Here is an 18819-nt window from a genome sequence, read left to right as displayed (position 1 = left end):
TATAGTATGGCTAAACAACAAGGTCCTACTGCATAGCACAAGGAATTATATTCAATATCCTGTGATAAAGCAAAGTGGAAAATAATAAATATAGTATATATATGTATGTGTGTTTAATTGAATCACTTTGCTGTCAAGCAGAAATTAACACAACATTGTAAATCAACTATATTTCAATAAAATTTTTTAAAAAGCAATATCCTACGTTTTTTAATGGTATTGTGGTATTCCACTTACACATTCACTAGAATTTAAGAAATTAAAGAACAGTTCCTCTCTATTTTACAACACTGTTCCAGAAGCATGTTAACTAAATTTTTGCACAATCATACTTTTTCCTTTAACCATTTCCTGAAAGTGGAATTGTCAGGTGAAAGGATATGATCACTTTTAGGACTCTTGATTCATGCTGACTATTGTCCTACTAAAATGTCTTAATAATAAGACACAGATCTACCAGCATTAAAAAGGTGCCTATTTCTTCCATTAAAAACATAGAAACTTTGAATATCATTTTAAAATATTTGCTTATGGATGTCAAGCTTGGGGGCTTGTTCTAGTTCTTTTTTGTTCTAAAAAGGGGCACTTCTCACAGGGCAGGACCTTGGAAGTACCAGATTCAGGCAGGGAGACAGAGTTCATCTCCAAACCTTCTGGTAACACCTGTTTTGGGGTTTGTTTTCTGTTTTTATTTTGTTTGACCTCTGTGCCTTGACTGATGCTACACCCCCAGCTGCTGGGGATGTTTTCATTTCTGTGCACTCCACAAATTCACTCTGTCCCATTCCAGCTCTTGGTGACCCTGCTCCTCAGAAGATCTATGTAAGGTCTGCCAAGCGCCAGCAGAAACCTGGTCTCCTGTCATTGTCCACAGAGCACAGATAAAGAAATCCAGGCTCAGCTAGGCTGAGTAACTTGCCCAAGGTCACACAGCATGTAAAAAGGTAGAATGAGGATTCTTAGAGCGGAACTCTTCACCATCACCCTCCACTGCCTCTCCCTTGGCAACACTTGCCACCTGGGAGAGAAAATTTGAACAGTGAATCAACCATTGCCAGGGTGGACTAACTTAGCAACCCTTCAGTCAAAAAAGAAATTACATCTCCTCATGCAGAGGAAGTGAGAAGGAAACAGCCCCTACCCGCAGCCCCAGCACTCCAAATATATGCATTACTCAGCCCAGAGACACTGGCTCCAAACCCTCGGCCTCTGGTGGAACTGAAATCATCATTGATCCAAAAGTATTCTCTGAATGAGCTCACAATCTACCTCAGCTGCCTGCTGGCCCTCCAGGTTCCTAGGAGCAGCTGCTTCCTTGGTCAGCTCTTCCAGGCTCATATTTACTCTGAGAAATTTGAAGTTAAAAGTAAAAGCAAATAGAGATGGAATTTAATTATATTGAGCAGATTTGCAACGTGCAAGGAATGCTGTTCTTCTCCTCTGAAAAGCAGAAGAGACAGCTGAGCTGGCACCCAGGAACTGCCTGTACCGACAACTCAGCTCTCTTCCCTTCGCAGCATCTCTCCATCTATGGATTGCATGTAAGCTCCATGGGGGCGAGGACTGTGTTCCCGTCACTCAACATACTGCTATCTGTTACTATAGCTTTCAGCAGGAAATAACTGATAAAGAGGGTGAGAATGTCTTGAACCATTCTGCACTGATTGTTTTTAAATGAGAAGCCCAGAGGAAGACAGCCTTAGAGTTGGTTTGGCAGCTTAACCAAACCATTAGGATCCAGACTCTCCTATGCAGTAATCCCCTTTATCCGCAGTTTTGCTTCCTGTGGTCTCAGTTACTCCCCCACCCCCAGGTCAACTGAGGGGCAGCGGGTGGAAGGTGAATGGTGTCAGCCAAGAAAGTGCGAACTTATGCCCACACAATTTGTATTTCCAGGCTGGTGACACTTGGGTTGCAAGTGAGCAAGACATAGTCGGCTACAGTTTTCCCACATGGGGAATGTGGCTTACCTAGATGCTCAGAGCAGGTGACACCCTGGTGAAAAGCCCACCCGGGAAACCAGAGGTCAGTCTCTCTGTTAGGATCTGAGGATTCTGCAAACAGAACAGGAATCAGGGGAATGCTGGCAGCCAGGACCACTCCTAGGATGTACATGGAACCAGATTCACTGCTCTCTCACTGGGTCAGATGGTCCTGTGGATGAAAAAAGTTGCCAGCCATAACAGTAAACAAAGGATGTTTCAGCCATCAAGCTACTACAGCCACCCCTGATGGTGAGCCCTGAGGAACTCAGGATGGAGACAGAGGGGCTGCCCGCTGCCAAATCCTCAGCCAATGGAGTCACTCCAACTGTGCAACACAGGATGGGAAAGAACAGGATGCTGGTTCTAGACAGCTGAGGTGCAAATGAAAGGAATGGTTTCAGTGAGCCCTGAATTGCATATTCCCATACATAAAAAAGTACTAAATTCATTACCTTGAGATGTCTGCTTGTCTTTAATTAATGTTAATCTTTTAATGTTCCGACAAGCTGGTCTTGGTTGCAAAAACCTCTAATATCCTGTCTCCTTCCTTACCTCCTCCGAGTAGTCCTTCAGAGCTATCTGAGAGGTTGTGTCCCAAGACTGAAGTCCTCAGAAAGTCTGCCAAATAAAAGACAATTCTCAATTTTTATGTTGTACATTTGTTTTAAGTCAACAGTCCCTTCTCTTTTGGGGGCCTCAATTTCCTCATTTATAAGATGAATGAGAAAAAAAAAGAGGAAGAGATCACATTACATCTCTAAGGCCCTTTAACCTTTGTGTTCAGTTTTGTTAGTTATAGAATCTACTAATAAGAAAAATGTTAAAATAAATCAGTGATGCAACAGAGGATATGAATAAAGATATGGCCCAACCATAACACAGTAAGGTGCAATAGTTAAGAATCTGGGCTTGAGACTCAGCTGGACTTGGCCTCAGTGCCAAGACCTGTCATTACTATATGATCTCATGTTTTTAAGCCCAAGATGAGTTTTCCTTGTCTACAAAATGGAGACAATAATAGCGATCTCATGAAAGAGCGCTGAGAATTAAATAGTATACTCATGTTGTCAGGTAAAGGACCAGGCACATACTAGGTGCTTCATAAACTTCACTCTCAACAAACGAAAAAGATAACTCCTTAGGAGTGGTGTCTGACTCTTTGCAACCCCACGGACTGTAGCCCACCAGACTCCTCTGTCCATGGGGATTCTCGAGGCAAGAATACTGGAGTAGGTTGCCATTCCCTTCTCTAGAGCATCTTCTTGACCGAGGGATCTTCTGCAATGCAGGCGCATTCTTTACCATCTGAGCCACCAGGGAAACCCAGACTTCCCTCATGGTCAAATGGTTAAAAATCCACTCTGCCAATGCAGAGGACCCAGGTTTGATCCCTAGTCTTGGAAGATTCCACATGCCGAGAGGCAATGAACCCCATGAGCCACAACTACTGAGCCCACGAGCTGCAGATACTGAAGCCCACTCACCCTAGAGCCCATGCGCCACAACAAGAGAAGCCACCACAATGAGAAGCCCAAAAGCCACAGTGAAGAATAGTCCCCACTCATCACAACTAGAGAAAGTTCGTGCACAGCGACTAAGCCCCAGCATAGCCAAAAATAATTTTTTTAAGCTTAAAAAAAAAAAAAGAATCCTCAATTGATAATCTTCCTTTAAGACTTCAAGAATCTCCATATCTTGGTTTTGGTTTCCAAATCTTTCTTCCAAAAGAACTATCCTTTTTTCTGACTGCCAACTTTGAGTTCAAGGAAGGTGCTGGGACCTTCATTCTTCCTGAAAACTGGATAATTATGTGTTTTATAAAGAGGAATGCTGGGCTTCACTGTAGACTCAGGGAGGTGTGCAGAGGCCATCTATTCTGGCAGGGGTCCACCTTTCTTCCTTTCATGGGCCTTGTCTTGTTGGATAGCCAAATAAAAGGTTCTGCCCACTCACATTCAAAAATCTATTCATTGATGGGATGTAATTCACATTATGTGCCACTAATTACCCTAGGAAAGCAGTAAAAATTAATAAGGAACTACAGTTTAATTGTTTGATAATGACAGGGAGTTCCAAAGTGTTCTCTTGAGTAATAAAATTAACATTTAAACTAGTTCAGTCAAAGAACCTTCCCTTAAATATAACTCTTCACTATTAGTGTGGCTTATTTATTTCTTTTTTTTTTAAATTTTATTTTATTTTTAAACCTGAAACACTGTATTAGTTTTGCCAAACATCAAAACGAATCCGCCACAGGTATACATACGCTCCCCATCCTGAACCCTCCTCCCTCCTCCCTCCTCCCTCCCCACACCATCCCTCTGGGTCGTCCCAGTGCACCAGCCCCAAGCATCCAGTATCATGCATCGAACCTGGACTGGCAACTCGTTTCATACATGATATTACACATGTTTCATTGCCATTCTCCCAAATCTTCCCACCCTCTCCCTCTCCAACAGAGTCCATAAGACTGTTCTATACATCAGTGTCTCTTTTGCTGTCTCGTACACAGGGTTATTGTTACCATCTTTCTAAATTCCATATATATGCGTTAGTATACTGTATTGGTGTTTTTCTTTCTGGCTTACTTCACTATGTATAATAGGCTCCAGTTTCATCCACCTCATTAGAACTGATTCAAATGTGTTCTTTTTAATGGCTGAGTAGTACTCCATTGTGTATATGTACCACTGCTTTCTTATCCATTCATCTGCTGATGGACATCTAGGTTGCTTCCATGTCTTGGCTATTATAAACAGTGCTGCGATGAACATTGGGGTACTCGTGTCTCTTTCCCTTCTGGTTTCCTCAGTGTGTATGCCCAGCAGTGGGATTGCTGGATCATAAGGCAGTTCTATTTCCAGTTTTTTAAGGAATCTCCACACTGTTCTCCATAGTGGCTGTACTAGTTTGCATTCCCACCAACAGTGTAAGAGGGTTCCTTTTTCTCCACACCCTCTCCAGCATTTATTGCTTGTAGACTTTTGGATCGCAGCCATTCTGACTGGTGTGAAATGGTACCTCATAGTGGTTTTGATTTGCATTTCTCTGATAATGAGTGATGTTGACCATCTTTTCATGTGTTTGTTAGCCATCTGTATGTCTTCTTTGGAGAAATGTCTATTTAGTTCTTTGGCCCATTTTTTGATTGGGTCATTTATTTTTCTGGAGTTGAGCTGGAGGAGTTGCTTGTATATTTTTGAGATTAGTTGTTTGTCAGTTGCTTCATTTGCTATTATTTTCTCCCATTCTGAAGGCTGCCTTTTCACCTTGCTAATAGTTTCCTTTGATGTGCAGAAGCTTTTAAGTTTAATTAGGTCCCATTTGTTTCTTTTTGCTTTTATTTCCAATATTCTGGGAGGTGGGTCATAGAGGATCCTGCTGTGATGTATGTCAGAGAGTGTTTTGCCTATGTTCTCCTCTAGGAGTTTTATAGTTTCTGGTCTTACGTTTAGATCTTTAATCCATTTTGAGTTTATTTTTGTGTATGGTGTTAGAAAGTGTTCTAGTTTCATTCTTTTACATGTGGTTGACCAGATTTCCCAGCACCACTTGTTAAAGAGATTGTCTTTAATCCATTGTATATTCTTGCCTCCTTTGTCAAAGATAAGGTGTCCATATGTGCGTGGATTTATCTCTGGGCTTTCTATTTTGTTCCATTGATCTATATTTCTGTCTTTGTGCCAGTACCATACTGTCTTGATAACTGTGGCTTTGTAGTAGAGCCTGAAGTCAGGTAGGTTGATTCCTCCAGTTCCATTCTTCTTTCTCAAGATAGCTTTGGCTATTCGAGGTTTTTTGTATTTCCATACAAATTGGGAAATATCTCTTTGGCAGCTCTAAAATATCACAAATATCTACTGAACATTGAGAATCTGCCCAGTGTTCCAGGACAGTGACTAGCCTGTCTGCAGAGTTTCGGGTGAACTGTGGGTGGTCCCCACCACATACTCACAGACACACACACTCACTCACAGACACACACACACACACTCACAGACACACACACTCACAAACACACACACACAGTACAATCAGATTGTTCTATGTTTATTTAACCAGGGGTAAAGAAGCTTCTCAGAAACTAGGGCATTTTCCCAAAGGGAGATGGGAGCTGGGAGAGGCTGCTAAAGCACTGCCTAGAGTAGGGTCCTATAAAATCTCAGAAATGAAATTTTTGCTACAATGTTATTCTTTTACATTTGAGTGTATACTGCTATTCCAGGATACTCTCTGGGCTTTTAAGGGAATGTGGTAGTTTTAAAATATGCCCATAAAAACTGGAGTCTAATTTCCTCCCCCTTGAACATGAGGAGGATTTAGTGCTTCTAACAAAATGTAGCATTAGTGAGGTTGTGTGACTTTAAACTAGGTTCTAAAACGGATTCAGCTTCCACCTGGCTGTCTCCTGAGATGCTTGCCCTTGGAATCCAGCCACCTCGTTGTGAGGAAACCCAAACACAAGGAAAAGCCACACATGGATGTCTCGGCCAACAGACCCAGCTAGGCCCCCAGCCTGCAATGGCATCAACCACCAGACTCATACTTGAAGGAGACCTTAGATCAGGGGCCCCCAGCCCCAAGCCATGGACCAGTACCAAGTACATGCCCTGCTAGCAACCAAGTTGAGGTAGCCAAGCTTCATCTGCCATTCCCCATCGCTACCCATCACTCACAGTACTGCTTGCACCACACCCCCACCCCTATCTTCCTGGAAACCAGTCTCTGGTGACAAAAATGTTGGAGAACACTGCCTTAGATGATTCCAACACTCAGCCTTTGACCCTTCCTGCTTGTCCCACAGCTGAAGCCCAGAGCTGGTGCATCAGATACAAAGCATGCCCCTTGTATTCTAAATTCCTGACCCACAGAAACCACGTGCTGAGCTGTGCTGTGCTCAGTTGCTTCAGTTGTATTTGACTCTTTGCGACCCTGCAGACTACAGCCTGCCAGTCTTCTCTGTCTATGGGATTCTCAGGCAAGAATACTGGAGTGGGTTGCCATGCCCTCCTCCAGGGGATCTTCCTGACCCAGGGACAGAACCCACATCTCCTGCGCCTCCTGCACGGCAGGTTGATTCTTTACTGCTGAGCCATCGGGGAAGCCCACAGAAACCATGTGAGAAATTCAATGATAATCATTATTTTAAGCCACAAAATTTGGAGATAAGCTCTTACATGGCAATAGATGACACATACAGAAAATTTTATAGACACAGGGACTGTTAGTTCTGGAACCAAAACCTTAAGGCCAGCAAGGCATGACTCACACAGGTTAGAGGGGAATGAAGAGGAAGGGCTCAGTGTTGCTGACCACAGCCCCAGCCCCCAGCCTTTCAACGTATTCATCCCCTGCTGAATGACATACCTCAACAGAAGCTCTGTAGTTCTGAGCAACTTAAAGACTGAAGGGTTTACTTATAATTCACAGAGATAGGACTAAGTACTGTTTATCCACCTGGAATGTTTGCTTTCCCTGAAGAGTTAAGGATTGGCATTGATGATCTCTTGAAAGTTTGCTTTCAGAGAATCCCATCATGTTGTGGCCCATTTTACACTCGCCTGAGACAGAGAAAAAGCCAAGAAAGAAACGGCTGTGCTCTGAGCCCAGTCATGCGCACTCCTCCGCCCTTGACTCAGACTCCATTCCCAATGTCCATTCTCTCACACCAGCACTGCTCTCTTCCCAGGCCAGGCCGGCTGTCTTCTTATTCATTCATTCATTCACTATGTATCTAGTGCCTACTGCATCAGGGGAGACAGACATTAAACAACTAATCATACAAACAAAGAATTCTACTCGTGACTTTCCTAGCAGTCCAGTGGCTAGGACTCAGCGCTCCCAATACAGAAGAGCTGGGTTTGATGTCTGGTCTGGGAACTAGATTCCACACGCTGCAACTAAGATCCAGGGAAGACAAATAAATAAATACTAAAAGAAAAAAAGAAGAATTCTTTTTGTCCTAAGCACTTAGAGGGAGAAGTCCTCTGGGGAGGTAGGGATATTTAAGCTGAGATGTAAAAAATTAAAGAATGAGTGAGGCAGACAGAGGTGGGGTGGGGTGTAGGGAAAGCATTCCAAACAAAATGTTGCTCTGTAGGGAGACAGAATGTGGTTTCTAGGGACTTAAAGACCAGTCAGGATGCCAGTCAGAATTGGAGGAAGCAATAGAGTGCCCCCATAAAAGTCTGGGCAAGGAGGGAACAACCAGATCATGTGAAGCAGTATAGAAAGATCTTAACTATATTCTAACAACAGGCAACCACAGAAGTGTTTAAAGCAGGACAATGGCTGGGTCAAACTTCATCTGTTAAAGCATCTCAGTCCCCTAACCCCACCATTTCCCTTCTATGTGTACACCTCTGTACAATCCAGATCACATTATATAATTGTTTGGGTATCTTTCTCTCCCACAGTGCTTCTGGGTCTCTTACCATATCTTATTCATATTTGTAATTCCATTAGGCTTCCTACTGCTCTTGGGATCAAGAGTAAACTCCTTCTGCAGCCTGCAAGGCCTTGTACCATCTGTCCTTTGCCCACGGCCCCAGGATGTCCTGAGTCACTTCCTTTGCACTTCAGTCATTCATCACGGTCCAGTCACTCTGAAAGACCTGTCACATCCTTCCAAGATGCCCTCGCTAGGATAAAGCCCCTGCTAAACACTCTCAGGACTTCCCTGGTGGCTCAGACGGTAAAGTGTCTGTCTACAATGCGGGAAACCCGGGTTCAATCCCTGGTTTGGGAAGATCCCCTGGAGAAGGAAATGGCAATCCACTCCAGTACTATTGCCTGGAAAATCCCATGGACAGAGGAGCCTGGTAGAGAGGAGTCCATAGGGTTGCAAAGAGTCAGACACGACTGAGCAACTTCACTTTCACTTTCAAACACTCTCAGAGCAACCAACTCTTCTCCAGCAGAACACCTAGCAGGATTCACATCACCACTTATACACAGTATCAATTTAATATCTGTCTCCCCTCCTAAACTGTCAGTTTTATGAAAGCAGAGACCTCATATGCCTTGGTCACTATCATATGTCCAGGACCTGGCACTCTGACACTTACAGTTGGCATTCCACAAAGAGATGTTGAATGACAGAATGAAGGAGTGGGAATGCATGAATGGATGATTTCATGTATGATCCCAGTGGTCACCCAGGCCAATACAACAGCTGATGTTGGACACCTCTCTCTGATCACCATTCAGGTCCTTCAATGACATCACCTCTTTGCTGGCCTCACTGACTCTCCACTGGAAGAAGCCAATGTTAGTGAAGGCTTTATGGAATAAATGGAAAGTAGAAATGTATAGAGAAAGCAAAGAAGGCATTTCTGGCAATCTCTGAGTTGCTATTATCTTAATCCTTCTGCCAAGCAAGAGAGGAAAGCTGGCAAACACCCATACTCAGTCACCAAGTCCATGTAAATGCTGATGTGTATAGGACTTTGGCTGTATTCATAAGCTTTCCAAATCCGGAGCACTTCAAAGTCCTTTATGGGAACTAACGGGGTCAAATACAGTTCTCGAGGTCAGTGCTTCTCAAACTATCTCTGGTAAAGGGCCAAGTTTTAATTTCATTTTCAATCCATCACAGATCAATACTTTACAAAGATAATAGGAATTAAATACTTAGAGGAGGCTGAAATGTCAAATTTCTATAAAAGTTTCCATATGCTTACTTACCATTTCTATACTCAATTCCTCATGGGTTACAAATACTTGAAGACCTGCATCCATCTGCGAATCACACTTTGAGCAGCACTGATCCAAGTCAGTACTTGCACTCCCACTGCCTCGTTCCTCAGCCACAGCAGACATTGCTAACCAATCATCACACATTTCCCCACGTAGCCCATGTTTGGTTTTAAAATCTTCCTCATCCCAGTGTTCAAGATAACCACTACCCTTCACACCTGTTAGAATGGCTATGATCAAAAAGACAAGAAATAACAAGTGTTGGTGAGGATGCGAAGTAAAGGGAACCCTCACGCACTGTTGTGAGAATGTGAATTGGCACAGCCACTATGGAAAACAGTATGGAGGTTCCTTAAATACTCAAAATACAACTATCATATGATCCATCAATTCCACTTCTGGGTATTCATCAGAAGAGAACAAAAATACTAACTCCAAAAATACATGCACCCCCATGTTCAATGAAGCATTATTTATAACAGGTAAGATATTGGAAACTACCCAAGTGTCTATCGACAGATGAATGAAACTGTGGATTATATAACTACAATGGAATATTTTTCAGCCATTAATACAATGAAACCCTAACATTTGCAACAATACAGATAGATCTCAAGGGTGTGATGTTAAATGAAATAAGTCAGATTGAGAAAGATAAATTAGAGTTATGATATCTCTTATATGTAGACTCTTTTTTAAAAAAGAAAAAACTTACAGATACAGAGAAAAAAACTGGTGGTTGCCAGAGGTGAGGGATTGGGGGGAGAAATGGGAGGTAAAAATTAAAAGTTTTTAAAAGAAAGAAACCCTGTAAACTTTACCTGTCATCTTCCTATTCTTCCTTCCTCTACAATCCCAGGGCTAAGCAATCACTAATTTACTTTCTGCTTTCTATCTTTCCTATTCTGGACATTTTATATGTCTGAAAAATAAACAAAGTCAGCCACAACCATGTACACAATCGGAGTACGATGGGAAATTACACTTATTTACCACCCCTACTCTCCATCGTCCACAGGCTTGGCCATTTGTCATATGCACACCAAGGAAAAGGAAATGTCTCTATTTTTGTTTCCAGTTTAATGAAAAGGTCGTGAAGAATGACCATCTAATCAAAAGGAGTCCTTCCTGATCATTCAGTCCATTAACAACCTCTTTGCAACTTGAGAAGCCCTTAATTAACACACACTAAGAGAAGATATAGCAATCGATACCATGAATAGAAACTTCTGGTATGTTCTCAGATGTAAACTATGTGGATTGCATTTGGGAACCCGAAATCACTAGCCCTTTACTGCTTTGACCCTTTTCCCCCTCAAATTCTCCATCCCTATGGCTCACCTGCTTCTACTTCAAGCTGTCACAAGGGCTCATTCACAGTGAGTTATTTTCACTTCTCAGCACACTTTTTAACAAAACAGTGAGGTTTTCATTCCTCCCACATTCATTCTTTTCCCCAAGCAAGATTAAAATTCCTGGACCTTTCTTGGGTCAATATAAGGCTGTAAGTCAACCTCCAGTCATAGTCACTGAGAGGACAGAGAAAAAACAGCCACGAGGTAGAGAGAATTGATCTGCTGTCTCCCGGCTTTAGATCTGAAACTCACTCTTGGAGAAAGGCAAGTTTCACTTTGAAGCTTTTCTCTCAACCTTGCCTTTAAAGTTCTCTTTGAAAATTTTTTGCAACTTCCTCCTGATCCCTGCAAACCACAGAATCACAGACTGTTGGTGCTAGATACGCCTTAAAGGGCCTCTGGTTCATCCAAAGTCCTCTTGTGAGTAGTGGGGGAAAACAGTGAGGTCAGTGTGAGCAGTCAGCAGATGTGGCCCCCTCGCTAACCACTGATGACCTCAAAAGAGTTACAGCACGTTTCCAAGACTGTTTCCAAGAAAGACAGATAAGATCCCTAAAATGAGGTGATTGTGACCCACTCATGGGCCTAGTTGAGAATAAAATCAGATGATGTAAAATAAGTTGCCTTGAAACGAAAGCACCATATGAATGCTAGGATTTTACCAGTCCTTCTCAGCATCACAGTAAACTAAAGGCCAACATCAGAGTAGAAGCATAGGGAGGAGAAAGGGAGGGTGGGCCAAGGTGCCTTTTGCCAAAGATCTTCTTTGACCACTTGGGACCTGGAATTAATTTAAGGAAAGGAACTGGGGTGTTTTGGACCATCTTAGTCCAAGCAAGAAAGGAAAGTTGGTTGTAATTTGATCTAGGATGGTGGTCATGACAGAAAAAAGTGGACAAATTCAAAAATATTTACAATGTAAAATTATCAGGCTAAGTGCCCAACAGCAAGTGAATGGATAAAGACAATGTGAGAGAGATATACACACCATGGAATGTTATTAACCATAAAAAAAGAAGGAAATTCTGCCATTTGTGACAACATGGGTATTCCTTAAGGATATGATGCTAAGTGAAATAAGCCAGGCAGAGAAACAAATTATATCTATATGTGTGTGTGTGTGTGTGTAGATCTTATATATATATGTAGAATAAAAAAAAAAAAAAAGAAGAAACCAAACTCAAAAAAAGAGAACAGATGTGTGTTTACTAGAAACACAGTTGGGGTGTGGAGGAAATAGATGAAGGTGTTCAAAAGGCACAAACTTCCAAGTATAAGGTAAATAAACTCCAGGGATGGACTGTACAACGTGGTGACAACAGCTAACACTGCTATACGATATATATGAAAGTTACTGAGCTGAAATCCTATCAGTTCTCATCACAAGGAAAAAAATGGTTTTGTAACTATATGAGATGGATGTTAACGAATCTAATCATTTTGTAGTATATGTGTGTCATTACGCTGTATCCTTTAAACTTACACAGCAAGTCATTATGCTGTATGTCCACGATATCTCAATAAAAATGGCAAAAAAAAAAAAAATTACCAGGGCTAGGTGATGGATTGGATACAGGAAGAGAGAGCGAGGGGCTTAGTTAACTGGAGATAAGAAAGATTAGAAGAGCTCCAGTTGGGTACAGAAGGGAGATCACAGACTTGCTTTTGCACATGTTGAGTTTGACTCACCTTTGGGATCTCCAAGCAGATATGCTAAGTAGGCCACTGGAGCTGAGAGACTCTGTGTAACTCAAGATATAAAAGGTAAAGTATATCCATGTAGGTGGGAACTGAAGTAATTGGCTAGGATGAGAGAATACCAAGGGAGAGAACACAGGGTGGGAAAAGAAGGGGGCCTAGGACAAGTCTGTGGACAAGGACCATAATATTCAACAGCAGAAGACGATGCACCTTAAGAGAAATTAAGGAGAGATCAGAGACAGAAGGAAAAGCAGAACAGTGTTTTTAAGCAATGAAAGAACATAACTTAAGAAGGAAGAAAAGGGACTCCCCTGGTGGAACAGTGGATAAGAATCTGCCTGCCAATGCAGGGGACACAGGTTCAATCCCTGGCCCAGGAAGATTCCACATGATTCAGAGCAACTAAGCCCATGCGCCACAACTACTGAGCCTTCATGCTGCAACTACTGAGGCCCGTGCACCCAGAGCCTGCGCTCCACAAGAAATGCCACCACCATGAGACGCCCACGCACCACAACAAACAGCAGCCCCCACTCACAACTAGAGAAAGCCCGCACGCAGCAGCAAAGACCCAGAGCAACCAACACCAAATAAATAAATAATAAAAATAAATAAAAAGGAAGGAAGAAAGAAATAGCCAGTGGCATCAAGTACAGACAAGGATTCATTTAAGAGGAAGATGGAGAAATATCCATCAGAAATTGAGGTGCCCTTTCATGATAACATCCCATTTAGGGTCCTTTCCAAACACAGGTTCTTTCCTATGACTTGTCCCCATGACCATCCAGGGTACAAAACAGACCTGAACCCTCTGGGAAAAACCAACCATTTATGAGATACTGAACACTAGGGCTGTTTTCAACATGACAGTTTGAGGCTTCAGCTAAGCCTGTAACTTCCTGGAGCTACCACTACACCCTACATACCAAGAAATCCTGTCTCCTGAGATTGGCTTCCGCTAGATCACAGATGGCAAGTATGTGGCATGTCAATCCATACCCATCAAACCTGGGTCCACAACAGTTTAGTTCAGTCACTCAGTCGTGTCCAACCTTTTGTGACCCCATGGTCACGCCAGGCTTCTCTATACATCACCAACACCTGGAGTTTGCTCAAACTCATGTCCATTGAATCAGTGATGCCATCCAACCATCTCATCCTCTGTTGTCCCCTTCTCCTCCTGCCTTTGATCTTTCCCAGCATCAGTGTCTTTTCTAGTGACTCAGTTCTTCATATCCAGTGGCCAAAATATTGGAACTTCAGCTTCAGAACCCATCCTTCCAATGAATATTCAGGACTGATTTCCTTTAGAATGGACTGGTTGGATCTCCTTGTAGTCCAAGGGACTCTCAAGAGTCTTCTCCAGCACTACAGTTCAAAAGCATCAATTCTTCAGCATTCAACTTTCTTTATGGTCCAACTCTCACATCCATACATGACTACTGGAAAAACCATAGCTTTGACTAGATGGACTTTTGTTGGTAAAGTTAATGTCTCTGCTTTTTACTATGCTGTCTAGGTTGGTCATAGCTTTTCTTCCAAGGAGCAAGCGTCTTTTAATTGCATGGCTGCAGTCACCATCAGCAGTGATTTTGGAGCCCCCCAAAATAAAGTCTCTCACTGTTTCCATTGTTTCCCCATCTATTTGCCATGAAGTGATAGGACTGGATGCTGTGATCTTAGTTTTTTGAATGTTGAGTTTTAAGCCAACTTTTTCACTCTCCTCTTTCACTTTCATCAAGCGGCTCTTTAGTTCCTCTTCACTTTCTGCCATAGGGTAATGTCATTTGCATATCTGAGGTTATTGATATTTCTCCCAGCAATCTTGATTCCAGTTTATGCTTCATCAGGCCCAGCATTTCATATGATGTACTCTGAATAGAAGTTAAATAAGCAGGGTGACAATATTCCACCTTGACACACTCCTTTCCCAGTTTGGAACCAGTCTGTTGTTTCATGTCCAGTTGTAATTGTTGCTTCTTGACCTGCATACAGATTTCTCAGGAGGCAGGTCAGATGATCTGGTATTCCTGTCTCTTTAAGAATTTTCCAGTTTGTTGTGATCCATACAGTCAAAGGCTTTGGTGTAGTCAATAAAGCAGAAGTAGATGCTTTTCTGGAACTCTCTTGCTTTTTTGATGATCCAACGGATGTTCACAATGTGATCTCTGGTTCCTCTGGCTGTCCTAAATCCAGCTTGAACATCTGGAAGTTCTTGATTGATGTACAGTTGAAGCCTAGCTTGGAGAATTTTGAGCATTACTTTGCTAGCATGTGAGATGAGTGCAATTGTGTGGTAGTTTGAACATTCTTTGGCATTGCATCAGACATCACTAATTAATTAGAAGTCCCCACTGAAAAATGTGTGTCTCTGGGGGTCACTATGTCTACATGCCATGTTCCAGGATGGAGGCACACCTCTGAACCCTGGACCGCCTGCCCACCTCATTGTCCCCCACTCCCCGTCCTCTCCTGAGGAGATGGAGATGAGACACGCCATGCCACGTCTCTCTGTCCCTGACTGCACTCAGCCCTCAGCCAGACTGTTGCATCTGTTCCCAATACTGATGTGATCTGCAGTTATTTGCTTTGGAAGTCAAAGCCCAAGGACTGTCAGCTTTATCTGGAGAGCAGGGCCTGCTCCACAGAGAAGCAACAACTCTGCACACAGCAGAGTCGTGTTTGTTTGGTTGGTCCTGGGGGACATGAATACCCACCGGATCCTGCCCAGCACGTTCGATGCGCATGCCTCCTCACCAGTCTGATTTGGGAGGATAATAAGCTAAACAAAGGAGCAGACGATCATGGAGGTTTATTTGCAGTCTGTATGGTATATATTTAGCCATCTTGTGACTGGACTGCTAGCGCTGTGTGGCAGTCGCCCTTGGGAAATTCAATCCTGGAGAGAGTGGAGGTGGGACAGATCTGGGAGAGAGGAAGGAAGCGCTTAAAATGCCACTTGCAGGAAGAAGGATCAGACCAAATTTGTCCAAAACGCAAGCAGCCAAGGACAGGATTTGGGACACTTGCAGTAACATGGAATAGACTGTAAAATTGTGTAAGAAGGGACATTTTTCTTAAGCATCTGTAAACAGCCAGACGTAGGAGTGTGAAGTCCCCTCTTCTTCCCTTCCTGGCCACCTTCAATAAGCCTGACAGGGGTAGCAACTCAGAAAACCTGAATTCTAGCCCTGGTTGGCCATCAGCTGGAAGCCAAAGTCCGCTCTACAGAGCAGAAGGGCTAGAGAGGATGAGCCCTAGGATGCCATGACCAACCCCTCAAGATGAAGAGAGGCAACACAGGGGATGTGCGATGGGTGCCGAGGCGGGTGGTGAGCTGCCAGTTGAAACGGTGGGGGAGGGGAAGTCCCTGGGGGTCTGGTGGTTAGGATTCTGCCTCCACTATAGAGGGCACAGGTTTATCCCTGGTTGGGGAACTAGGACCCCCTCAAGCTGCACGGTGTGGCCAAAAAGAAAAACTAAAAAAATCTTAAACTAGAACATTCTGCAATCATTACAAATTATGGTACTGATATCACCCAACCAAAAAAAAAAAAAACTTGCCCTAAAATGTACATAAACATGAAAATAATCTTTAGAGACGCACAAATCACGATGCTAATCTATATTAACTGAGAGTAAAGCTATCTATCACATCCTGTAGGAATTCAGCAGCCACTTGAGGCAGCCGCTTGCTGTCAATCAGGTAGCGGTGGGACTAGCGACCATCACCCAAGGAAGAAATGAGACTCCAAGCCGGGCCTCCATGGCTCCCGAGGACTCCTCCCACCCTGTACTGCGAATCCCAGAAACTGGTGCTGCCAGAGAAAGGAGGTTTTTCTATAGGGTTTTTGTTGTTGCTGGTTTTGATTTGTTTGGGTTTTTCGTCTCTGGGACGGTCCACCCCAGCCCGAGGCATCAGGGGGTGAGTAAGGACACCACGGGTCCTCCGGGGGCCAGTCCCAGGGGGTCCCCCCTCTTAGAACAAGCCCGCAGCTTTAGGCAGAAGCCCGACTTCTTAGCGGGGCCTCCCAGAGATAGTCTTGTCTGGCCATAAACTTCTAACTCTAGAATGCGGAGGCAGAAAAGGGCCTTAAAGCATCCCTCAATCCCAGAGCAGTCCTGTTTGCACAAGTTTTCTTTTCAAGTTGGCAGCCTCCTGAGCTATTTCAGTAAGGCTCTGGATTCCAGGATCATGGAGGGTTTGAAGAAGCAAGGGAGAATCTTGCTTCTCGCATGTATGTATTCACCCGGTCTCCCGTATCAGGGCCAAATTCCTCACCTCTATCAAAAGGCAAAGAGGATTCTGACTGTCTTGGTGTGATCTGAAAAGAGTATCTTGCTCATCACTTGCCAACTCCACCCTAGCTCTTCATTACTTTATGGTAAAGTATATTCTTCTGTAAAATGAAAGGAGGTATGAGCCAGCAAAACAGAACTCCCTCAGGGGAAAAACCCCCTAAATTAGAAATTACACAGGAAGCATCTGAGGGGGGCAGTTCTCCACTCTTAACTGTCTTCACCACTTGGATTCTTCGAATCAGAAGCGACTTTTCACATTGTATCATCCTTTTATAAAAGAGCAGTTTAGACCCAGAGAGTATGTTCTTAAGCAAGATCACACAGCACATTGAGAACCAAGACTGAGGCCGCCTAGACCCGCTGCACATTTTGAAGGACTCTTTTTTTTTTTTTTTTTAATTTTAAATTTTATTTTATTTTTAGACTTTACATAACTGTATTAGTTTTGCCAAATATCAAAATGAATCCGCCACAGGTATACATGTGTTCCCCATCCTGAACCCTCCTCCCTCCTCCCTCCCCATTCCATCCCTCTGGGTCGTCCCAGTGCACCAGCCTTTGAAGGACTCTTGAAGCTTAAATTCTAATCCAAGACTCCATTCCTTTGTTTTACAGGCAATAAAAACCATCCCCACCAGAAGCTCACTTTTAAATTTTCTTTGCTGGCACTAGCACCTGTAGCAATCAACACCGTGCAATAGGGAATCATCATTGTAAGCACACTTGGTGTGTCCGAATCGAGACACGCAGAGCTTGGGCTTGGGAGCTTGACGGGTCCCACACCAGCGCAAACCCTGTCTGACTGTTAAGCGTGTTACCTGCGGACTTGGTTTGTTTTCTTCACGGAACTTAGTCCTTTGCTTTGGCGCTCCTGCCCCCTAGTGGCAGCAAACGTCACTGCAGCCATATTCTTCAGACAAACGAAAGGGAAATTGAGTTGAGACTTTTCTGAGGAGGAATAGAGGCAATCCGTATCCTTCTCTAGAAGAGAAGGCTTGGTTATGATGGTGGGATTTCTTAACCTCATACACAAAAGCGTGACTAACTAGACGTTAGCCTGCAGCGGATCTGAATCTGCGGAGACGTGAGGCCAGAGCACCAAGGATCCTAGGTTGAAGATAGATTATATAACTCAAGGACTCGTAAGCTCTGAGAATCTGATGGGGCAGGAATAAAAAGACCTAAAATAGCAAAAGAGAGGAATATTGGCACATGGTACCCCCCAAATAACACTGGCATGAATGAATTCAAAGTCTTGCCCCCTAACTTTACCCAAGCTCTGTCCAATATTCAAAATACTGGTCCTCATTCTGCTTAGTTAATGGCTGCTCCTTCTGCCCATTCTGCTCAGCACTTCCCTTGCCTCAGCAGATGACATGGTTCTCTTTATATGCTGTCATAGCTCTGGGTATGTATCCTTCATAAGAATTTTCACAGTCCCTAAGTCTGTGTTTCTCTGATTATTTTCATGCCCACACTAAAGCGTAAGTTCCATGAGGACAGTCACTGGGGCTATCTTGTTGACCACTGAATCTGTCTGAATCCGTGCCCCTAAACTAGTGAGTAACACAGAGGAGGCCCTTTTTCAGCTAAATTAGTGAAATCACAAGTGCTGGTTGAATGGCTGAATGATAGCTTTTACAAAGTTAAAAAATAAACCTCAATGGAGAAAGGTGAGCTACTTGGGTTTTCAGGGCTATGCAGTGCTGGCTATTTGATCAGTGCTTTTCTTGACATGTCTTGGGATCCCTCCTAACCTATAAAAGGCACAAAAATCT

General features: G+C 43.4%; 1 long non-coding RNA gene across 1 annotated transcript; it reads right to left on the bottom strand.

Annotated features, from left to right (window-relative positions):
* Positions 1-655: 655 nt before the first annotated feature.
* LOC129642276 (uncharacterized) lies at positions 656-2605 on the bottom strand. Its single transcript, XR_008709586.1, has 3 exons — positions 2538-2605; positions 1971-2154; positions 656-1018 (listed from the first exon to the last, which is right to left on the bottom strand). It is a non-coding gene; the product is annotated as an uncharacterized LOC129642276 (long non-coding RNA).
* Positions 2606-18819: the final 16214 nt, after the last annotated feature.

Source organism: Bubalus kerabau, chromosome 1, assembly GCF_029407905.1.
Source record: "Bubalus kerabau isolate K-KA32 ecotype Philippines breed swamp buffalo chromosome 1, PCC_UOA_SB_1v2, whole genome shotgun sequence".
NCBI classification, from domain to species: domain Eukaryota; kingdom Metazoa; phylum Chordata; class Mammalia; order Artiodactyla; family Bovidae; genus Bubalus; species Bubalus kerabau.
This window is presented reverse-complemented; position numbering and strand designations above follow the sequence as displayed.